Source organism: Camelus bactrianus, chromosome 1 (genome assembly GCF_048773025.1).
Source record: "Camelus bactrianus isolate YW-2024 breed Bactrian camel chromosome 1, ASM4877302v1, whole genome shotgun sequence".
NCBI lineage: Eukaryota > Metazoa > Chordata > Mammalia > Artiodactyla > Camelidae > Camelus > Camelus bactrianus.
In genome coordinates this window covers 68,224,576-68,248,946 of record NC_133539.1, presented here as the reverse complement: position 1 = coordinate 68,248,946, position 24,371 = coordinate 68,224,576, and the positions used below count along the sequence as shown (strand labels likewise).

Below are 24,371 nucleotides of genomic sequence, written 5' to 3'. Positions count from 1 at the left end.
TATTTCATTCTTTTTTATGGCTGAGTAGTATTCCATTCTATAAATATACCACAGCTTCTTTATCCAACCATCTTTCGATGTACATCTAGGTTGCTTTCATGTCTTGACTACTGTAAATAGTGCTGCTGTGAACATTGGGGTGCATGTATCTTTTCAAATTAGAGTCTTCTCTGGATATATGCCCAAGAGTGGGATTGCTGGAACACACGGTAAGTCTATTTTTAGTTTTTTAAGGAATCTCCGTACTGTTTTCCATACATGTTTTCCATAGTGGTTGCACCAGACACTGCCTCTTCATAGTCATGTAACTTGAACTGATTACTTAGCCTCTCTAAACCTCCAATTCCTCATCTGTGAAAGGGGATAATATTGCCTTCCATGTAATGTGGTTGTGGAAAGTATTCTGTGGTCATTGTAGGAAGGTATTGAAGCCTGCTGCATGTCTTATTTTGCTCTCTGTCACACACCAGATGATAAGACCACCAAGATCTTTTCCCTTGTATTTCCCCGTAGAGTATGGCATAGCAGGTAGACCTTAAATAAATGTTTATCAGCTGGTGAAGTAAGTTCTAAGTTCTTTCAAAGGAGAATCGTAGGCACAAAATACTGAATAGCTCTATTACTTTTCATACCAGTTACTATTCAGCCTCCAGAAAGACTATTCTAATTGCAGAGTCATTAGCAGTGTGTGAATCTACTTTGTTACTCCACATCTTCCCCAGGATTTACTTTTACAACTTGCATTTGTCTTTGCTAAGTAAATATGTAGGAAATCATATTTCATTATTGTTTCAATTTACATTCCTTTAATCACTAAAAAAATTTCCCATGTAGTGATTTAGAGTTTGTGTTTCCCTTTGTGTGAAATGTCACATGGCAATATTTAAAACTGGTCTGGGCTGGGGAAGCTTTGTATGCACGGGATAAACATGTTCAGTTTTGAGTTGCATAAACTTGAGTTTATATATATTCCTTCATTCATTCAGTCAGTGTTAACTGAGCACCTACTATGTGCCAGGCACTTCCAGGGGCTATGCATATTACAAAGAAAAAAATAAATGAATAAAGTCAGTGATCTTACTCCTCATTTAATATGTTTAATATATGGGGTGGCTGAGATCTAGAAGAAAGAGGTTAATTGCCAAAGTCATTCAGTTTGTTCAGTAGCAGAGCCAGCCATTTATTTGAATAGTAATTGTGATTTCATATGTTTTTATCTGTAGCCTTTTAAACCATGGAAACATCCTGGAAGTTGCAGAGTTGTGATATCTAAACAACATCTCCAACCTGTATCTACATGGAGAAAGCAGAGTCCTGATTTTTGGTTTAGAAAATATGATCCCTTGGTTCTTCAATCTCATTTGTAACTCCTTCCTGGACCTCTTTGCCTCTACCATTTACATTCATTCTTAAATGAATGAACTGATTATTAAAATAGGACTAGAAAACAAAATTACACCATCTAAGCCGTTTAGACCAGATATGAAGCTTTGTGGACATGTTTTTGGTAGATGGGAAGAACAGATGACACATTTCTCTATCAAATAAAATAGTTCCGTTTTAATAAGGCAGTTATCTTCAGGTAATAAAAATTCAACTAACTTGCCATAACTATCTTGTTTAAAGTCAATTAAGAGCCTCATATTCCTCACTTGCTGGGTAAAATTTAATAGAACTTCAGTTAAGCATTTATTGCTTATTTAATTCAAAATTAAGTTAATCACCACAGTTGGTAATAACCACTGAGTATTTAATTAACATTCAGCAAACTATCTTATTAAGTCTAAATTAGATACAGACAGGTCTTGTTTATCCCCATCAATTTGCAAACACCATTTCCCCACCTCCCACCCCAAAGGGACTTTGGTTTTCCCATGGCTTTCCTCTTCTCATTTCTCATCTTCATTTTCTCTGGTTGACACCCAACTTGGGTGGAGGAGGAGGAGGGGAAGAGGTACGAGTCCATTGTGTTATGGGAACTTCTGGCTTGGAGCGTAGCTGAGAAATTTTTCTGTTCCATTCCATCCCATTGTATCCCATTCCATTCTTTAAGAATTATTACTGAGCACATTTTCTGTGTAAGACATTCTTTGAAACACTTAGGAAGATATAGAGGAGGTCATGTTGACACAGTTGGTTTTATTTTCTTATCTTAGAAATGAGAGGATTGGATTTAGTGCATTCATTTAACGCATATTTTTTGCCCCCAGTTTGTAAGGCACTCTGCTGGGTCTCAGGGATACCATGATGATTTGGACGAGGTCCTTGCTGTTAAGGAAGACACCCGAGAGGTATGAGAGGTGCACTAGGAGAAATCCTGCGTAAGGCGCTGCTGTAGAGCACTGAGTCCCTTAGTGTTCTATGAGAAAGGTCTTGTAGTCAAGAAGGTTTGTAAAAGTCTAGGCAGGTTAAACAAAAGTAAATGGGTATCTTTACTGTGGGATTTTTCCAAGTCTTGAGGAAATTAATGTGCAGTCTGACCTCCTAAGAGGTTTGCTCCCAGAATCTCTGCATCACCAACCTTTTCTTCCCTGCCTCCTCGCCATCAGGACATTTCTTGGGCTTAGCGTTTCAACGTGCTTTGGGAAAAGTCACTGTGGGCCACAGATCCTGTCTCAGCGTTTAAGCCTAGGAGGGGAATGCAGGCAAGCACCCTCATAACACGTACAGGGTTGGAAGTTCTACTCCGTGGGAAAGATGTGTGGGAAAAGTGGGTGATTTGAGACATAGGGATTTCTGGCTTGGGTTGAAGGGGTGAAATCCAGGCAGACTTCCCTCACGGAGGAGAGCTGGGCTCTTGAGAGACACACGACTTCTATAAGCGGAGAGGACTGGAGGATGGTCGAAGAGTCATCGGGAACAGACAGAACAGCCGTGAAATTCTGGCATGACTGATTTGGTTGAAACACTCCAACACATGGACACAACTTAGACCAATTTTTGTGATAGCTTAAATCTGGAGAAGTAAGAAGTGGCAGACTTTCTTGGTGCAGAACTCTCTGCTTTCGGCCTTGTTCCAGCTGAGGGACTGCCCGTCTGCAGAAGTGATCACTTCTGTGGGGCAGCATCCCAACGCTGTACCTGGGAGAGCCCCCCTGCCTTGTGAAGAGTGAGCCTCCGCCCCATTGGGGGACGGCTTCTTTCTGGTGGGTCTTACCCATCACAGCCCGCTTTCTCCACCTTGCCTTCATCCCAGTGCCCCCTTATTCTGATGAGTCACCTGTGTCTGCATTTTTCATTCTTATCCATCTGTATCATCCTTTCCATCTGAGGCAAGCTACCCTTTACATTCTTCCTGACAAGTCATTTACTTCACTTAAAATAGTGCTGCCACTTTTTCCTCTCCAGTAGCAACCAGCAGATGGAACGTGCTACAAGCCTGGTCCGGCATACCAGGGGGGATTTGCCCTCAGGCTGGCGTCTTTCAGGGCCCTCCTTGTTAACCACAGCTGTCCAGAAAGGAGCACATAGGAGTGGGAGGATCTGGGTTCTATTTCCGGGCATGAGTTTTTCCCTGTTGGAGCCTCAGTTTCTCCATCTGTGAAATGTTAGGTGTAGGTTAGGGGTCCTCGTAGGGTCCTTTCAGCTAAACGTGTTGTGTTAACATCTGCTGAGTCAGCATATGCAGGGGTCAGTCTGGGTTGTTTGATCGGATGTGTATCTTTGAGCCCCGCAGTACGAGCAGGTGGGCATTGAGCAGAGCTCTGCGTCTGCACACGGAGGGGGCAGGGTTCTCCTGCGCCCGCCTCCCACTGGGCTCATTTTCCTTGTATCACCTGTGACTTTTTCGTCCTATCTCCTTCTGCTCTGCCACTCAAGCTTGTCTGTTCTTTGCCAACACGCTCCCTGCTGTAAATGTCCCTCCCCGTTCCCCCCTGGATAGCTCCCTCTCTGTCTCTTCCCAGGAGGAGACTGTCTGTTCTTCAGAACCATTTCTCAAATGGATTCTCTTCAGTGACTGAGACCAAGTCTTGGCCTTCGGGAGGCCACCCTGTATCTTTTTTTTCTTTTAATGGAGGTACTGGGGATTGAACCGAGGACTTCATGCATGCTAAGCATGCTCTACCACTCAGCCATTTCCCTTCCCTCTGGGAGCCCACCTTGGAAGTGAGAAGTTTTCTGACTTCTCTTTGACACTTGGTGGAAACCACAGCCAGTGAGGAAAATTATAAATTGGAGAAGAAGGTTTTTTGCTCTCTAGAACTGAGTAATGCACTGTTAGGTTCTTGGCGTGGATTCTTAAGCCTCTAGGAAAACTAATCACTTGGAAAGCTTAAGCTTGTTTTGCAGACCTACCTGTTTCATTTCACCATCTACCTGGACAGACACTTTTGTGAAGGGGGAGACCAGAAGCCATAACATGTGCTGGTGGTGCAAATCATCAAGAGTGGTGTGTCAGGGACTCACAGACATAGAAAACAAATTTAGGATTACCAGGGAAGAAAGGGGAGGCGTGGAGGGATAAATTAGGAGTTCAGGATTTGCAGATACTAACTACTGTATATAAAATAGATAAACAAGGTCTTACTGTATAGCACAGGGAACTATATTCAATACCTTCTAATGGCGTATAATGAAAAAGAATATGAACAGGAATATGTATGTATATGTGTGTAAAGAATCACTATGCTGTACATCAGAAGGTAACACACTGTAAACTGACTATACTTTAATAAAGAAAAAACAATAAGTAAAAGAATGGCGTGTCAGGGACACAGCACAAGCCCAGAGACGTCCTTCACACGTGGAAATGCCGTTAGTAACGGCAGTGAGGTTTCGTTCCACTCCAGGGAAGATCTTCCAAAGTTAGGAATTTACCTTGCAAGTCCTTTGTCGTCTTCTTCTTTGTATTAAAAAATAATCCTCACCTCGGTCTTTGTGATTAGTTTTTTGGGTTTTCCCAGTTACATATGCTTCCTTGAAAAATCCAGGAATATTTTGAAAGCTTTGATCTGTGTAGCGCTGGGCTCGAGCTAGACTGCATCCTGGCTCTGCCAGGCTGCACCATTACCACCTCGACTTGTTACTCAGTCTCTTCAGGTTTTTGCCTCATCCATAGAGAGAATAAGAAACGGACCTGTCTCCTTGTTGTGAGGATTAAGTGAGTTAATACATAACAAGCCCTTAAAATAGAACTTGCCACATGCTAAACACTCATGAAATATTAGCTACTGTTACTGTGGGTTATATTTATAAAGTCAGAAAATTGTGATTTGGAAAAGATGTTAGTTTTTTTTTGGAGGGTTTTTTTTTTTTTTGTCTTTTAAAATAAACTTCTCATTTTGGAACAGTTTCAGGTTTACAGAATAGTTGTAAATATTGTACAGAGAATTTCCATATGCCCCTCACTCCGTTTATCTCATTTTGACATCTTACATGACTGTGGTACATTTGTCAAGACAAAGAAACTGACAGTGGTACATCACTGTTACCTCAACTCCAGACTCTGTTTAGATTTCACCAGTTTTTCCATTCATGTCCTCTTTCTTTTGCAGGATGCAGCCCAGCCCACATTGCATTTAATTGATATCTCTGTAGCCTAGGGTGACTAAAACTTTCTTTTCTTTTCTTTTCTTTTTTAAAATTAGCTAGGGAAGGATTCTTGTAGAAAAGACTGTTACAACCTGTAATGCTGAACGAATAAACTGGAGCGGCTGTGAGTGGATGAAATGGGGTAGGATGGGACCCATCTTCCCTGCTTTTTCTGTTTGAAGGGGCTCTGGCAAAGCAGGGCTTAAATACCACCATTATCCAGCTTCCTTGTTTCCAGGGAGGAGACTGAGGCTCCCAAATGGAGAGTGATGATGTTGGATGAAGGTGGCAGCCCAGAGAAGGTGAAAAAAGGATTGTGGAAATGCCCTGATCTTGTCCCTGTTGTGGGATGGATGCTTGAGCAACTGTCAACTTTCAATCCAGGCTCTTCCACTATACGCCTCAGTTTCCTTCCCTGTAAAGTGGGTTCAGTGGTCAGTGATACTTCACAGTACAAGTATTTACCTTGTGAAAGTTAAGTGACCCAAGGTACTTGCTTTTAGCATAGCCCGAAATGTAGCAGGTTTTCAATATGTGAAAAAAGAAGCCTTCAAAATTAAGAAACTTTATCCTTAGAACTTATTTCAGGAAGATGGGAACACTTTGATGCAAAACAAGAAAAGTCATTCATAAGGAAATCTGTTTGAGTGTTTGAGTTTCTGATAAGCAGATATACTGTCTGCGTTTATTCTTGGAGGCTTTTATCATACAATACTACATTATGTTGCAGTTTGACTTTCACACAAATTGGATCCCAAAACTTCTTACAGGAATTAAAAATACAAACTCGTGGGCAGTATGTGTTTTATAAATTACAGAAAACAGTAGTGTAACGACATGGCATAGTAAGTACAGTTAAGCCTGCGGCAGGCGCTGGTACCCAGGAGGAAGACACGGATGTGGCGGTGGAGATGGCCTGGGAGCCGGGAAGTGGGAGGAGGCGAGCAGGTGTGCAGCGCTGTGCTCAGTGCCAGGAGACATGGAGGGAGGCCATCTCCCGTGGGGGGCTGGGTGGAGAAGAAGCTGAGGGCAGTGAAGGCAGTGGCACAATCCTCTGTATATCCTTAAAACATTTAAAAAAATTTTAAGGACCTCATTTTTCACAGTAGTTTTATGTTCACAGCAAAACTGAAGGGAAAGGACAGAGATTTCCCATACACCCCTTGCTCTCACATGTGCACAGCCTCCTCCATTATCAGCAGCTCCCACCGGAGTGGTACCTTTGTTACAATTGATGATGAACCCTGCCTTGACACATCATTATCATCCGAAGTCCGGAGTTTGTATAAGCGCTCACTCTCAGTGTTGTACTTTCTCTGGGTTTGGACAAATGTCTAATGACATGTATCCATCATTATGTCATACAGAGTATTTCACTGCCCTAAAAATTCTGTCATCGGCCTGTTCATACCTACCTCCCACCCCAACACTTGGCACCCACTGATCTTTTTACTGTCTCCACGTATATCCTTCTTATCCTGCCATTTATGGTTGTGTTGAATGGGACCAGCTGACTTTTGGAACTTAACCTCTATTCTTTTCCTCAGCCTTGCCTTTGTCGCAGCATTTTCTCAGTCTGGATTGCTGCTCTCTGCCGTCATCACCTGTTTGAATCCAAATTCATCTTCAAGGTCCAGCACCTCCTCCATGAAGCAGGCCTTGATTTCCACCCTTTGCCCTAAACAGGGAACAATCCCTTCCTCTTATGATCTCCCATGGCTCTCTATCTGGACTGCGTGCAGGGCACTGAGCGCCGTTTACCTTCTCTTGTGGTTATCCATGTGTTTGGATTATTTGGGTCTTTAACTTCTTCAGTGCATTCATTTCTGTCTGGAATTTGGCAGACATATAGCATATACTTGTTGAGTGGATGGTCAGATGCATGAATGGTTGGATAAAAACATGGATGGATGGATGGATGATGGACAGGATGATGGATGGATCATCTATACTACACTCAAACTTGGTTTCCTTAGACTAGGATTTTAACTTGTTCATCTCTAGGTCACTCCACTACCAGCACTGAGAGGGTGCCCATTCATTCATTCATTCATTCACTCCACAGTAGACTTGCACACCCTGTTTCAGGGTTACAGCAATGAATAGTCCATTTGTCAATAGTCTGCACAGAGAATAGAGAATTCTTTGGGATATGTTTTCATACTTGTAAGGTTTATCTGGAGTTTTTTTTTTTTTTTTTTTCTTTGACACAGCAGGACTAAGCAAGAAATGTTTTGTTTCATTTGCATGTGTCATGGTTGTGTAAAGCAAATGCTCTCTCGTTCCGTCAGCTGGCTTGGCAGTGAAGGGAGATCTCTGGGCTTCCAAAGGCACCCAGGTATATGGCTGTCCCTTACAAACTTCCCTTAGGGATAAGTCTTCCAGTTTTTTTTTCCCCCCAAAGGCATGAAAAGATGGACTTTATATTTTTGGAGTTTTATTCACATTAACTTTCTCTAGATCATAGAGTTGAACCCCACCCGGCAGTTTTGCTTTCAGACTGTTCCAGCACTGATGCTGGCTTGCTCTCCTTCATGGCTCGTTTTTTCGTAGCTGGTGCTCTGGTGAGGGCCACTCGTGGTCTTGTTCCTGGTGCAGCCTGCTGTTTTGTGTCATCTACTATCATTGTGACACTTCTCCCTACTGACAATTATACATTCGCTGCAGTAATTATTTTTCTTTTTAATTTAAAAATATTTCAAGTATATAAGAGATGATAACAGAAATCCAGATTTTCCACCATCCAGATTTAGTACATAATAACATTTTCCCGTAACTTCTTCAGACACTTTTAATGAAATACAACATTGCAGATACATTGGAGAGCCCCTTAACCCCGAGATCCCCTCAGGGATAAGCATTGGTAGTGTATGCCCACTTCTTCATGTCTCTGCAAACAATGTGTTTTTAATAATTTACACAGATCTCTTTCCAGTGTTTTGAAAGGTGGTGCCAGGAGGCACAGTGCTCGTGGTTGGGCTTGCTTGGTAATGTCTCTCAGTCTTATCTTTTTAGTATAGTGGCAGGATGCACACTGCTGAGTTGGTAAGTGGGAAGGAGAAGTGCGGTGGAGTCAACTGTCTGTTCCTTGGGGCTTTCTGTATTCATCACAGGAGGAGGTGTCGGACATGGCCAGACCACAGAGCCCGCTGACTTCGGTTCATGCCAGATCGAAATCAGTGGCAAAATTGGGAGGACTTTGATGATGCTGAATTGAGGAGGCTTCAGGTTCTCACAGTGGTTCTCAGAGGGCTGGAAGGATCAGATAGGTCATCCAGTTTAGGGGTTCTCAGACTCACAGGAATACCAGAGTCATCCTGGAGGGTTTGCTGGACCCCATCCCACAGATGCTGATGCAGTGGATCATGAATCTGCATTTCCGACAAGCTCATGGGTTGTGTCAATGCTGATGAGAACCACTGACCTAGTCCAACTGCTGGTCTGTTTGTTTTTTATAGATGGGGGAATGAGACCCGGAGATAGGTGGAAAGGACTTGCCCAGAGTCGCACAGCCGTCAGGGATGAAGCTGGAGACAAAACCAGGAATCCTGGCTTGAAGTCAGCTCCACGCTGTCTCCAGAGACGGTGCAGGAGCAACATTATTAGTTCTACTGCAGAGTGGTGATTTGGTTTCACCAGCTTTGCCTAGTCTGGTCACAGATTTGTTTTTTAGGGTCTTCTGTTTAGCTCTCTCCAGCTACATTTTCTTATGCAGCTAACCCAACTTTTCGATGACTGCTGTGCACTGCGAATTGCATTTGAGCCAGCGGTGGTGTAGCACTGTGGTGATCTAAGGCAGGCGCTTCAGCTAGTCTGACTTGAGTAAATTACTTTTTCACTTTCTCATCCGAAAATGAGAACAGTAACACCTCCTAAGACTGCTGGTAGGGCACCGAGCATGTACCCTGTCCTCACTCTGAATGGTAGCTCTCACTGCCATTCGTATTGCTAAAGAGAGTAAGATGTGGTCCGCACCCTTTCCTGCATAGGTGGCTCCCTGAGCTCTGCAATTAAGAGAACGTGGGAATTAGTAGAAGAGACACATGGCTTGGAATTAGAAGAGCTGAGTTCAAGTCCCAACTTTGTCACTTTTTAGCTTGTGGTCTTGGGCAAGTCACCTGACCTCTCTGAGCGATAATTTGAAGCAGGTAAACTTAGTCTATGTAATAGAAGAGCATAATGAGCAAGAGGAAAGACAGAAATTGGGAAGGAGTGGAAATTTGTCTAGTAAGTCCAAGTGTTGGGTTGATGGGGAATGATTCTTAATGAGAAGAGGCCAGCAGAAGGAGTTGGGTGCCTGAGGCTTAGCGTTGGAAGGGGCAGTAGGCTTGGGGGTGGTCTGGTGTTGGTGGACTGGGCTGGCCAGCCCAGAGAGGGGCTTGCTCACAACCCAGGAGAGATGTCCTCACTCCCATATCTGGGTCCCCACCAGTGGAGAACCACCAGGACTGGGAGGGAGAGCTGGTTGAAGTAAAGTGGGTACCAGCATTGGAGCTTGGCCAGAGTGATGGCATCTGCCTTGGACTGGGGCCTTGAGACATAGTCACAGTTCTGCACTCTAGACCAGCATAGGAGGGTGAAAGATGGTGCAGTGATTGGAACCCTGGATTGACCTGGCACCTTGGTTTCTGTGTTTATTTAACAGCAAGGAGATTAGATTAGAAAGGTACTGGACATGATTGCTGTATTTCTCATGATTGGTTCTGGGAGAGGCCTGGCTAGAGATCAAGGTGGTCCTCAGGAAGATAAAGAGAAGGGCTCCCCCGAGCCTCAGTTTCCTTACCTGTAAAATGGGAGTGGTGATGGTGATTATGTTGATGTTGTCTGTTTCTGTCTGGATCCAGGATGGAGGTACTTGTCTGTGGGAAGGTGCTTCCTGATGCTGAAATACCGGAGACTTGCGTGGTGGTGTATTACGGGGGGGGGGGGGGCTCCAGAGAGTGGCAGAGGCATGAGAGATGGAGAGGTGGAGCTGCCTCGGGGGGAGGACGGTGATGGCTGCTGCCCAGGCAGGACAGGGGTGCTGGGAGGCTGTGGCTGTGTGTGTGACGATTGTGTCGGGTGTAAGAGTCCATGAAGATGTTGCCTGGCCCGGGCTGGTCCAGTGCACACTCTTTTCCTTTCACAGCCATGGATCTTTTGGCACGGGTGGGTCTGGGGGCTCGATGGGGTGGACACTGCAGCACCCTCAGTTCACACGGGTGAGACGAGCGAGGCTCTTGTGGTCTCACTTCGACAGGGGTGTCTTGGCGGTGGCGGTGCTCCTGGAGTGTCCCGGCTCTCTCGTTGCTTCATAGCCAGTCTGTGCTTGGAGAGACCTCTGGGGTTCAGCTCATTTCACAGACCAGGGAGCGAGGCGCTTTGGGAAGTCTGTCCCCCGTCAAGTGCACCGCATGCCCATGGGAAGGGCCTCTGTGCCCCTCCCAGCGCCTCTCCCCCCGTGCTCCTCCTCCTTCCTCTGGCAGGTTCCCCTCACACTGTAGCCCATTTAGGCCGAGCCCCATGTTTTCCTTCCTCTGCACATCTTGACTGCTCTCTTCTCTGCTGCCCCAGGGCTACCTGGGCACCTGGCTGCTTGCTGCCACTTGCTTTTCCAGGGTCTTGGACTATCCCTTTCTTCAGATCTTCCCTCAAGACAATACAGTGTCATTCTTCCAGTGTTTGTGTTCTGCCCACCGCATCAAACCTCCCTCTTCCGTGGCTGGAATGCCATCCCGAGTGATCTCTTTGGTTCCCTCACCTCTGGGTCACGCTGTTGGTGAGTCAGAGTGAGAATCCATCAGGCACAAGGTTTTGCTTGGTGCATGGCCGACTGTGGGGCAGAGGACACGTGTCGACTCCACGTCCATTGTCTGCCTGTCCTGGGTCTGGGCGAAGAAGGTGAATCAGGTACTCTTTCGGCCATCTGGGAGGTTGTGGTCGACACAGGAAGCAGACATGCAAACCAGGCTGGGGCAGCGGGTGCAGCAGCGCCGTGTGGGTGTGCGCACAGTATGCAGAGGAAGCGTCGCAGCAGCGGGGTGATGGCGAGAGCCCGTCAGGGTTGCAGATCGCTGGCCCTATGGGCATGCAGACATGTATGACCACCAAGAAAGAAAAAGACATTCTGAGAGCGTTGAGGTGGGCCCTGCATAGCCACAGTCCTCCCTTCGCTGTTGATCGAGGAAGCGGGCTCAGCCCCAGGGCTTTTGAATCTGCCCCTGGAAGGCTGTGCTGAATCTTCTACAGCAGCCTCTCTCTCTGGCTCGTATGTGAACCTCAGACGGGCAGCCCTGCACAAGCCAGCCCTGCGATCTCCTCCTGGGCTCCCACCTCAGCTCTGCAGCTCATTTCCCGCCTTGGCCCCAGGGCCCCTGGAGGCTGGGAGAGATGGCCTCTGTGTCCTGGTTTCCCCTGTGGTTGCGGAGTCCCTGTCCTCCTGGGGTGCCCATGTCTGAGACACACGTGTTTTGTTCAAAGCAAGCTCTGTGCTTCCAGGTTCCTCCCTTTTTTTCATAGTTCCACTTAAATCCGTCTTGAGTGGGTCTGAGTGTCTCCTGCCAGCGCTGTTCCTTCTGGTTTACGGGAACCCCATGTCTCATCCTGCTGGGAAGCCAGGCATGCACAGGACTTCAGCACAGCCTCTCTGCGGCCTCTTCTCTCCAGGATCATGACCTCCGGCTGGAGAAGGGACCATCCCGGCCCTGTCTTATCTGACCTCCCACGTTCCCTACATGTAAGGCTTTCTTCCTCTTCCTCCTCATGCACTCAGCCTCCTGCCTTGGGTCCACTGGACAGAATGGTACCCACAGGCTGTTCCTGTGCCTGGTGTCTGTGCCTGACACTCAAGAGTGACTTGGGAGGCAGCACAGAGGGCTGGCTGGGTCTAGTTTTAGGAGGGAGTCAGAACGGCCTCCGTTAATGCCTGGGACAATAAAAATGTGTTGGTTTGACTTTCTAATTAATTTTGTATCTAGGCACAAACATATGCACAGCCTTGCTAGGAGAAGGATCCTTGAAGGAGGATTGTTTCGTGAGCAGAACTCAGTGGGAAAACACTTACCTTCCAGTTTTGTCCCTGCTCTGCCCGGGCTTCAGTGATCCCCGCCTCTGCTTTAGGGCGGGTGTGTCTCCTCCCGGCTGGCCGCCTGCCTTCTCTCCTTCTCCCATGGCCTGTGGGTAAAATCCCTCCCTGGGCACACCTCCACCTTTGCCACGGTTCTAGGAGCATCTTCTGCCATCCCCTGCCCGTCACACTCTATGCTCCAGCCACCACGAGTGTGTCACTGGTCACCCCGTCTCGCACGCCTGTGTGTCTTCACTTGTGCTTTCTTCTTGGCTCAGGGCCCTTTGTTTCTAACTGGTGAGCATCTGCTCGTCCCTCAGAAGGTGGCACAGATGTCTCCTCTTCCCGAACCTCCTCTCAATCCCTCAGGAAGAACTGAAAGCAAAAAAACAAACCCACATTTTCTAAGTATTGCTCTAAGCACAGTACATGCTCATAATAAAATATTTCAAAGATACACAACCAAATAAAGACTGTGTCCCTGGGCGGCGAGGGACTCGGCAGCCTGGGTGCAGAGAACAGACGGGGTCACGTGCTGCTCTCCCCTTCCCTCCCGTCTCTGCCCTCCTTCCTGGTCCCTGCGTTTGGGGCTGTGACTGGAGAGACTTGACACCGTCCACAGCTCCAAGGGGCCGTGGCATCTAATGTCCTTCCCTCTGCAGAGTGGTGGGTGGACAGCACCCTTGAAGGCAGTAGTAAGGAATCTGCGTTCCCTCTGATTTTTCACTGTCCTCTCAGTGCCAGGGTTTTTAATGGGAAGTCTGGTCAGCCCTTGCTTCTAGTCACGCTAACCAGCAGCAAACAGAACGGGATGTTGGCTGAGGCTTTGCAAAGACCTCTTGCGGAAGGGTGGGCGGGCATCACGGAGGGGTCAGGGCTGCAACAAGCCCTCTGATTCTGCAGCAGGCTGGAAGGGGAAACAGGAATAGAACGAATGACCATGAGAGCTGCTGTTCATCGAGTGCGCACTGCGCCGGGCACGCTGCCTGAGTGATATTTCCGTTCCTTCTTTAGCAGCCCTGAGAGGCCTGCGGGGTTCCATGCCTTCCCCCATGTGGCAGGCTGGGAGGTGGCCCCAGTTCTGCTTGATCCCCAAGTCCACGCTCTTAGTTGTCACGTGCCACTGCGCCCCCCCTGGTCCTTAGGAATTTAACTGAAAGGCCCAGGGGGAAAGATTGAACTCAGTATTTAAGAACATATGATAAGAGATGTTAAAAATGGTGTGGACTGCTTCAGGTGGTGCAAGGCTTCTGATCACTGGAGGTGCTCAAGGAGAGATCGTGTGCCTCTATTGGGAGGTTGTCAGATGGGGATTCGACCGGCCAAGATGTTGTGGATCTAATTGGAGGACCCAGTCATAAACAATAAAAAGTACGTGAGATAAAAATTTGTAGATTGGGCCTGAGCGAGGCACTGAAGTTTTAAGTTTGTACGGTCTGCTTCCAGCTGTGGCAGCTGTGCTGCGGTGGTTTCTGAGTGCCTCCAACGTGCCACGATGGCCAGACGTCCTGAGGGTGAGGACCCACCCACCGGTATCTTCCTGTCCACCAGGGGTGGGAGGACACGCTCCCATGAAAAGATAGACTGTCCAAGACCAGACAGTGTGAGGAAAGCGAACGAGAGTGTGGGGACCTGTGCTCCTAAAGTGCTGGGCTTGAACTGGGCTTTGGAGAATGCTCAGGCTCCTTCAAGTGGAGCTCACTGACTGTGTGCTGGAAAGGCAGGGCTGGAGGACCTTGGGTGATAAGGAACTGAAGACTGGATCTCTTGGGCTTCTTCCTAAAGTTAGGAAGGGATCTGTTAAAGCGTTTTTGTTTTGTTTTGTTTGGTTTTTTTGTTTTTGCAAAGTAGTGGAGAAAGGGCAGGGATGTCTTGCCTATTTCTGTAAGCACCTGCTGTGTGGCCACTGTGGCTGGAGCAAGCAGAACTCACCTTATCTAAGGATGAGCAGACGTGAGCTAGAAGGAGAGGCCGGGCAGGGACCTATTGGAGAGGGAGCTGTGTGGGTGGAAGTGTGGGTGAATTGTGACTGTCTCAGTGCGATTGAAATGTGTAAGGGTGTGTAAGGTCCCACGTCTCTTTGTTCTCCTTGATCTTCACCTGGATTCAGTACCGTGGTATGTAGAGCCAGAAAGAGCTGGAGAATTCTCAGTACTTTGGTCTCCCATCTCTCTGTCTGGTACCTTCTAGTAATTGAAAGCTGAGGAAGAGGAGTGACTTGAAGCTACTGGAAAAGTGCCTTTGTATCTTTATGTCCGCCCCCTCCTTCTTCAGCATGGAAGAGATTCCACTGTGTATTACTAACCTATCAGGTGCTTCATCTTCCTCCCACCACTTCCACCTGGGAGACGTGCTAAGAGAACTAAAGTGTGTGTGCAGCTTTCTGTGCGAGCGGTCCGGGGATGCTGGCTTAGGCAAGGTGTGCATGGCTGCCCGTAAGGAGGCTGGGAAGCGGGAGTGGATGGCGTGGCTTTTGCTGTGCCAATACTTGTCTAATAATTTGCTTATCCATGACCTCCTATTAGGCTGAGTATTTTCAGGGCAGCCTTGATGTGTTACTCAGCTCTGTATCTAGACACTTCACACAGCATAGTGCCTACACGGGCTAATTGCTCAGTACATTTTTGCCAGATGTACGAATGAAGGAATTACCTGTACTCATTACCTGAATCTCCTTCTTCTTTTTCACAGTAATTTAAGACCTCTTCCTACTTCCATTATGAATACATTAAAATGTCTTTATAGTATGTTGATGAAACAGATATGGGGGAAACGTGTCTTTATAATAAAGTAGTTAATTCTAGCTCTCTCTGTTATTCATCAGCTTTTAAAAAATTTTTAAGAATTTTAAAAATCATATGTTCTCTCCTATGGGCATTGCTTAAAAAAAGAAAAGAAAGGACTTCCCTCATCTGCCTTCATATGCTTATGCCCAATGGAAGTTACTTCTTACCTTCTGATGCAGTGTAAGACCATTAAGGATGGATGACAGGATACCTGGGAAGTCCCCTTAAATTCACTGGCTGGAAAGTTTTGAAGAATTCATGGAAGATTCTCGTGGGAGTATCTGGGTAGCTGGTAGCCAGGTGGACACTTGCTAATGTGTAACAGATTTACAAACATGGGCCAAGGCATGCAAGGAATGGCTATATTTAAGTAGCTGATCTCAGTACCAACCTGGGTTTCGATTTCATGATGTCCAAATAAAGGGCCAGGAGGGTTCATGTGTCTCCAAGGGTTGAGGTGAGAGGAATTGATCAGTGGATACGATGTAGGGAGAACACACCTCAGGCTGTGTTTCATTTGTTGAACACCAACCTCTAGTTTCTTTTTTGTACAGGATAGCAAAGCAGTGTCCCTAAGTCATGGAGTTGCCCCATGTGATGGGGAAACTGGCACCACCAGTAGCTGAGTTGGATCTCAAATCTTTATTCCATCACAAGGTCATGATCCAGCCCTATTTGAAGACTCCTTCCCCTGTACCTCTTCTTTTTCCCCAAACAGAGGAAATTTGGCATCATTCCTGTCAAGTTTCTGGGGGAAAGTTTTGGGTGGATATGCAGGGAAAATGAGCAGCTGGACACAGAACTACAAAAGGCAGACCTCCCCGATGCATGTTTGAGAGACACGTGCCAGGCGAAGCAGCTGTCCCGAGCCACCCAACCAAGAAGCCTGGCTGTGTTTGGAGGGTCTCAGGTGCACGGATGCTGAGAATCCCTGGGCTCCTGACGTCGGCGCTCAGACCTGTGGGTGTGTGGGGGCTCCTGCTGTGCGATCCTTTCCTGCTTAAGGCCAGGACCCTGTGGAATGTCAAACCCTGAGAGATGATGGCCAAGCCTGGGTCCAGGTTGTGAAAGGCTCTAAATGCTGAGATGGTGACAGCTAAGGTGTTGGACGGTGTGAGGGGGAGCCCTTCAACACCGGCACAGTGAAATTTTGGAAATCCCTAAAAATGGAAATCCGTGAGAGTGGTGCTCTGAACTCTGAGAGATGTCCACACGTGGTCACTTAGCCCCTTGGCCTTGTTTGCAGAGACGCCTTCTTTTCCTACTCTTTTTGGTGGCACAGGAAGAAAAGGCGTGGTCTGGAGTTTGTGCCCAGTTTCTCTCCAGCTTCATGACCTTGAAGAGGTTGTTCCTCCTCCCCGAGCTCCAGATTCTCCAGCTTCATCTGTAAAACCCTACTGGGTGGTCGCAGGGGTTGGAGGGAACGCCTGTTGGCAGCGCTGTGTGCTCGAAGTTCTGTTTTCGCCCATCTTCTCGGTTGGCTCCCTGCGGTCAAGGTTCGGGTCTGATTCTCCCCTGCCCTCCCCGTGGCACTGGGCGCATGCCTGGTGAATGGAGGGTGCCCAGGAAATGGGTCTTAGGTGACTGAAGATAAGAAGTGTTCAGGCTGATGGCTGACATTCCCCTGGTTTTAGAAACCGAAGAGGGGAAGAAAAAATGGTTTAGGATGGATTGTCAGGCCTGCGGGTTCCTGTTTCCTCATTCGGGGTGCAGCCTGGGATTGCCCGGAGCCACAGTTCCTTAGGACTTACCACCTCAGGCCTAAATCTGCCTCCTTTAATTACCTCCTTTCCAGGGAGCAGGAGTCCTTGTTGTCTGCCCAGAAGCGGCTAATTATAGCTCCAGCCTCCAGGCCCTGGTGCGCTTCTAGGCCGCAGGACTGCGCAGCCTGAGCTGTCTGTTGATTTTGGGGGTTTCCTCAGGGATTCTTTACATTTTCAAGCTTTCACTGGGGACTGCTTTTTATTTTGAAGCCAGTGGAGAAAGTGGAGGGGCACAGAGTGTTCAAAATTTTATAGGAAAATGTTAGGAGAGAGTTAAGGAATTTGGGAAGTGAAAGGGAGAGGGGAGTTTTAAAAAAGAGGCTGAGAGACTTAAAAAGGGGACCTTGGTTGTACATTTAGTATCTCCACAAGAGTGACATTTGCTAATGGTTTTCCCAAGAAAGCCCCTTCACATTTGACCTCTGTGACCTCTGGGTCATGCTAGTTGGAGCAATTCCTTTTTCCTTTGAAATATTATTTAAAAAAAATTTTAAATGATGTTCAAATAAATACTCACAGTAAAAATTAATAAAATACTACAGAGTGTTGATTAAAAAAAAAAAACCTGGGGGGAGGGTATAGCTCAAGTGGTAGAGCGCATGCTCAGCACGCACGATGTCCTGGGTTCAATCCCCTGTGCCTCCTCTAAAAATAAAAGAACTAAGTAAACCTAATTCCCCCCCCCCCGAAAAACCTAAATAAATAAATTACTCTTCAAAAACAACAATAACAAAAAACCCCCCAAACCCTAAAAAACTAAAAAGAAGAATTTCTTGTCCATCTCTCCCCACCCCAGTCCCTTCTCCGCATTTACAGTAACCGTTTTTGTTAGTAATTCTTCCAGTGGTTATTGTCATATCTCTAAATACCTTTAGTTTTTGAGTTACTAGTTTTAGACATGCCTGTGGGCTTTTACGATAGGCGAGGACTAGCTCGTGCATCCGCTGGCGCTCCCATCCCCCTTCCCAGTCTTTGACTACCGGACATTTTTTTTACTCTCTCTGGGTTCGTTTCCTTTACACATTTTATATAAGGTGCATAGATATCCATTTCTTGTTATGTCAACTTCTGGCAGCGTCTGTTCGCCCACCATTTTGTACGATGAAGACGCTGAGGTTTCTCTCTCCCTTTCCTCTCCTACTCTTATAATTTGTCAGTTATGTTTTATGTTACCTTTTGCATCTCCCGTTTTATAGCAGATGCATGTCTACCTGCACTTTTATATGGTTTTGTAACCATAATTGAGTCTTCTGTGCTGTGTCTGTGGGTTGATTTCAAAAGCTGGAAAACAACAACATTTAGATGATGATTTCTAGGTCAATATTGCTCAGTACAGGACCAATCATGTACTGTGGTTTCATTTCCTTTTCCAGGCTTCAGAGGTCACCATCTTTAAGCCTCTCGCAGGGGATGGAACTTTACCTTCATCCCAGGTTGTTGTATTTCTACAATGAGCGTCTTGGCTTTTTTTTTTTTTTTGGTTAATATTTTTGGGGTTTGTATTTTTTGGATTGGGAGAAGAAAATGAAGTAATAGAGTATTTTCTACCATATCCTATACATCTTTTGATTTCTCATTGTTTTCCTGCCTACTTGGAGTCTGTTCCGTGTTTCTTCTTAAAGTTCCATCAACTTTTTCTTTTATTTTGGACTGGTTTCTCCAAATTTGCGTCACGACTTCTCACGCAATCTTTTGGTTTTTTTTTTTTTTTTGGGAGTTTCTGATTGCCTTCTTCTATTTAAACCCCTGTATCTTTATCATAGCTCCAGATATTTCCAGGCTGTCATGGAGGAGCCTGAGTCATGCCGTTAGCTGTTAGTCATCATCATTATTATTCAAAAGAAGGTATATTATTAAAATATTATCTACCAGTACTTTCTTATACTTATTCTTACTAGGCAGTTTGGCTTTTCTATCCTCCAATCAATATTCATAAACGTTTTCAGATTATTTTATAATTCTCACATTTTTAATTGCCACATATTCCATTGAGTGGAGGGACTATTCTACAGTTTAGCCATTTACGTATTTTAGGATATGGATTATTGCCAGTTCTTTTCTCTTCTAAATAATGCTGTTGTGAACATTTTAATGCATAAAGGTCTTTTTCCTTAGTTTGTTTTATGAGTGCCTAGCAGGGAAGGAAAACTGGGAAACCTGTGTCATCATCTTTGAGGACGTATTCCAGTGACTCTGCTTGTGTTGGAGTCTCATAGGGCTCACCTGGCATTTCTTATTGAGAACCTTTTTTTTTTTTTTTTTGAAAAGAGTAGGGAAGCAGGAGAGAAGCACCCACCTCTGAATCAGCACGTTGAGTTTTCTTGGCAGCCTTAGGGAGATTTAGTATGATTTATTGCAGGCCTGATACTGCCTAGAAATCCACTGACTCTTGCCTTCTTTAAGTGAGCCCTCTGGGGTCAGCTGTGGCTCATGACTTAGGCCCGTGACGCTCTTATCACCCCAGGACTTCATGTGACAATTTTCTTGGCCAAGTATTGTTCGGCCTGGTTGCCTGCAAGAAGATCACCTCTCTTATTCGCTGGGATTGTCTCTCAGTGACTGTTGAAAAAATCAGAATCCATCTTCAAAATCAAAGAGTTCTTGCTGATTCCATTCCATTCCACTGAGAATTTTCTATAAGGTCTACAACTACTTCTACACGTAGTTTATAAGGAAGGGATTTGAAGAATGGCAGGGTTGTTAGAATAAAGGAACCACGGTGAAGAAATCCACAGGATGCCTGAATTTTGACATATTGATGGGACTGCCTTATTGTTTTATTGTCATCCTGCAGCATGCATTAGTGTAAACTTCATCAGCTTGGCAGCATTTACTCTTATGTTATTTACAACGTCTGTGTGACATAATTACATACAAATGGGACCCTGGTCTTTAAAAAGCTTTACAGCTCATTGATGAACACTGATCACACAGTAAAGAACATACACCCTGTTGCACTATGGGAAAATTCCGAGCTTAACGAGTCACAGGCTAATTATTTTGGACAGTGGGTGATAATATTATATTGAAAGTGATGATGAGAAACACGCATCCAGCATATCCCAGCTTGGAGAGGATCTGTTCCAGCAGTCCCACTTTAATATGAGAAACTGCAGACCAGGAGCGGGGAAGGACTCGCTCAAGGTCATGCAAGTGGTTAGTGGCAGAACCAAGTCTAGGCTCCATACCCCCTCGCTTCTAGTCTCTTGTTCTTTTCTTAGACCACTTATAATTTAAAACATTTGCAGTTTTATTTCTAGGTGTGTAGATGTTAATTCACGGGGCTGGAAAAACTAGAGAAAATTCCCATAATCTACAGAGATGCAGAATATTTAATAATGGATAGGCTGCACTTGCCTGGACTGGAATCAGCGAGACCTTAGGCTTTGAGACATAAGGAGTCATTCCTGAGATGAGAGGAAGTGGTGGGCAAGCCAGGGTCCTCTCTTAGGAGGTAACTGGAGCTGTGCTGTTGTTACTGATCTCTGGGGACCTTGGGGGTTTGTTCTCGGCTAAGACACTCCCATTCTCTAGAACACATATTCCCCATCTATAAAATAAGGGAGTTGAACCTGGCCAGCTGGGCTTTGTAGACCTTTCAGCTCTGAGTTTTGTGAGCCCATGATCCTGTGTTATGGCCTATGTTCAGGATGACTTGGGGGAAAAAAAAAGACCTTGTTGAATCACTCCCAGCATCACCTTCTTTGGTCTGGCTGGAAAGTAGGTCAGCGCTTGGCACACGTGAAAATGTGGTCGTCTGCAGCTGTGAGCTCTTCCTGGGTCCCCCTTGAAGACACCTGCCACAGGAAGGCTCTGGGGGAGGGAAAGTCACTCGGAGGTGGAGAAGCACTTATGTGTGGCCCGGGTGCTGCAGGAGGCAGGGTGATGGCTAGGGGGAGACGTAGAGAAAGGGGACTGGCGTTTATTGACTGCTTATCTTGTGCGGAGCACTGGCCAATATTCTTTTTTTTAAAAACTCCTTCCAGACATACTGACAGTAGGTGTCATTATCTGGATTTTAAGGCTGAAGCGATGGAGGCTTGGAGAGGTTTAGTTATCTGTCCGTTGTTAGGCTGCTGGTAAGTGAGGGTGGAGGGAGTCAGTATTGGGTCTGACTTCAAATCCTCTTCTCTTTCACAGTCAAGTGGCCAGGCATGCTCTCATCTAGGTGTCGGGATGCAGTGATGAAGGAGACGGGCAGAGTCCGTGGCCTCATGTGGCTTGCAGTCTAGGAGGTGAGACAGGCAACAGACGAGCGTGAGAAGTGCTACGTGGGAGAATACAGCCGCCTTAGGACACAGCGGGTGACAGAGCTGTGTGCTGAGTTTTTATATCCTAGTCCATAAAATTGTGCATGAAAGAGATGTGCTTACCCAGGGAAACCAAACAGCTCTGGATGGAGATTCTTGAGGTTAGAATTTCAGTCGTGGCCGGTGTGACTCAGCTGTGTTAACGTGGCGAAGTCACCTCCCGTCACTAACGTTGGAGAAAGTATCCTTGTTCTTCCTACCTCACTGGATGATGAGGGAGGAGGAAGTGAATCAATCTGATGTGCAACCGTTTTTTAAACCTCAATACAAGGAGCTGTTTTTAACAATTCTGGGTAACTTTTCAAGGGGTCACTTATATATATTCACTGCCCTTTGTGTACTTTGAGGAAACATGTTCCCTTTGGTCGTTTTCTTGTTCTGAGAAGGGGCTCAAGGATGAGGACCCCCATGCCAGTCTCAGGAGAGTGTGGATTGGATTTGTCAGTATCAGGGGACCCTTGGAGGTGTGGAGCAGAGCTGGCCTCTAGGTCGTGTCATTGGAAGTGGGTGAGGATGGCTGGAGGGGGAGCAGCTGGGGTCAGGGACATGGGTTGGGTAGCTGGAGGAGGCAAGAGTCCAGCTGGGCCTGACTCAAAAGCTGCACACAGCAGGGAAGTCGGGCAGCAAGTACTTATTGAAGGCCTACTATGTGTTGAGCTGCAGCTGAGGAGGGAGAGGTGTAGGAGACACTGTGAACCACTTCAGCATTTGCTAAGGGTTTGCCCCGGTTGGAGTGTTCTAGATGCTGAGGAGTCACCTGCCTTTGACCCCCAAGGAGCATCCTATCCAGCAGTTAATACCTGTCCTGTTCCAAAAAGTCTGTAAGTCAACATTTAGTTTAGAGGTGAGTTATCCACAAACACAGAGGTGATATTTCTATATGTATAGTACCTTGGACTGAAGGGGTACCAGCTCTGAAAGGGAAACTTTTTTGTTGCTGGACTGGGGGAGAGGTTCAAGGGGTTGGAAGGAAGGGATTGGGAAAATCGAGGTGATGTGAGGCTATTTGGGGGCCTCAAAACAGAAGCTGTTTACCGATGGGCAAAGACATATTTACATATTTTAGCAATCTGTTTACTGATGAATATCAGCTTTGCATGTGGTTATTCAACCATCTTTTAGTGTCATCAGTATGATAATTGATGTGCACACAAAGCACAGAGGAAAGAATGATTGGAAAGGCTTCATGGGGTCAATGATGCTTGAGTTGGGTTTTGTAACACGAGTAGGAGTTTGGTTAAAAAAAAAACTTTCTAGGAAAAAAGGGAGAACATAGACAAGAGCACCAGTGTGTGAAACAGCACAAGACTTGACTGAATGGTTGAGGGGCTTAAGGGATTTTGTGTTCAGGTGACTGAACACAGCTATGCCACTGAAAAGCGGGGTGGGGGATGAGAATAGTGGTAGAGTGCATGCTTAGCATGCATGAAGTCCTGGGTTCAATCCTCAGTACTTCGAGGCATTTAAAAAAAAAAATAAGAAAGCAAGCAAGGAAGAAAGGTGCAGCACGTCCATTTTATCCTTCCCACAACGAAAGGGAAAATATCCAGGGGCAGCAGGGTGTATCAGGCGTTTTTCATTTTTTTATCAGGCTCAGTAGTTCTGACTTATCCACAGACCCCCAGTGGATGCCTGAAACCGTGGATCGCACTGAATCCTATATGTACAATGTTTTTTTTCTATACGTACATACCTATGATAAAGTTTAATCTATAAATTAGGCACAATAAGAGATTAACAAGAATCACCAACAATAAAACAGAACAATTGTAATAATATGCTGTAATGAAAGTTACATGAATGTGATCTGTCTTCCTCAGAATACATTATTGTATAAATGTAATGCCTTTTCCAACTTCGCTAAGTACTTATCACACACTGTAGCCATAACTTCTGCAGTCTTGCAGTTAGCGTGGACTTCATTTTCCTTTTTCACAATTTCATGGATGAAAGATTTGTTCTTCTGTAGATCTTAGCAACCTCAGCATACATTTTTGTTTTCCTTATTAAGTGGAGAATTTTCCACCTTCCCACTTAAAGGAAGCTCTTCACGGCTTCTCTTTGGTGGATCTGAATTGCCAGAGTCACTGCTCCTGGCTTTGGACTGTTATTACGTAAAGGAAGGATGACTTGAACACAACACAGTGATACCCAGACAGTAGATCTGATAACGGAGGTGGCTACTGAGTGACTAAGAGGCAGGGTACGCTGGGTGAAGGTGGTGACGTGAATGATTCACTCTGGGGGCGACCGAGCAAGGTGGTGGGAGATTTCATCACGCTACTCAGAATGGCCCACAATTTAAAACCTAGGAATTGTTTATTTCTGGACTTTTCCACTCAATATTTTTGGACCACGTTGACCTTGGGTAACTGAAACCCGGATAAGGGGGAGGACTCTGGTTGCTGCTGGAGGCAGGTCTTAGGCTGTTCGCCGGGTTGTCTCTAATCTCCTGGTAACCCCACGAGGTAGGGTCGTTATCCTTCCCCGCGTCACAGGGTAGGAAGTCCAGACTCGGCGTGTGACTCACACAGCATCACAGGATCTGAACTCAGATTGGTCTGACTGCAGAGCCTGAATATCCCACCCCCTACACTGTGTCGCTTTTGTGTCCCATGAACTCAGAGTGACATCTGTGGGGAATGAGTGTCTTGTAACTTGTAACAAAACTGGGGGCCATGCATCTGCAAAATGGGGACGGGAGTCCCTGCTCAAGCCTTGGCTGCGCTCAGGGAAGAGGGAGCCTAGGTCAGGGCCTCCCAGTCCCCGCAGCGTGACCCCTGTGGGGGCTGATGCTTCAGTCTGTCTTTCCTGCCGTCTCTGAGCCTCTGACTTGACTTTCCCTCTCCTGAGACCACCTCCTGAGGGTGACAGAGGGGACATCTGATCCCACGGATGATGCGTATTTCTGGTCTCGTGACAGGGCTTTCTCAGC

At 46.3% G+C, this 24,371-nt stretch overlaps 1 protein-coding gene across 11 annotated transcripts in view; it reads left to right on the top strand.

Moving 5' to 3' along the window:
• Positions 1 to 24,371, top strand: part of LPP (LIM domain containing preferred translocation partner in lipoma) — a 629,538-nt gene that overhangs the window by 12,372 nt on the left and 592,795 nt on the right. The window contains exon 1 of one of the 11 annotated variants that reach the window (XM_074366088.1): positions 21,343 to 21,361. The exons of the other annotated variants lie outside the window; for them this stretch is intronic. The gene's annotated coding sequence lies outside the window, so the exon portion shown is untranslated. Of the gene's footprint in view, positions 1 to 21,342; positions 21,362 to 24,371 lie in introns of those variants that run through there. 11 annotated transcript variants of the gene reach the window in all.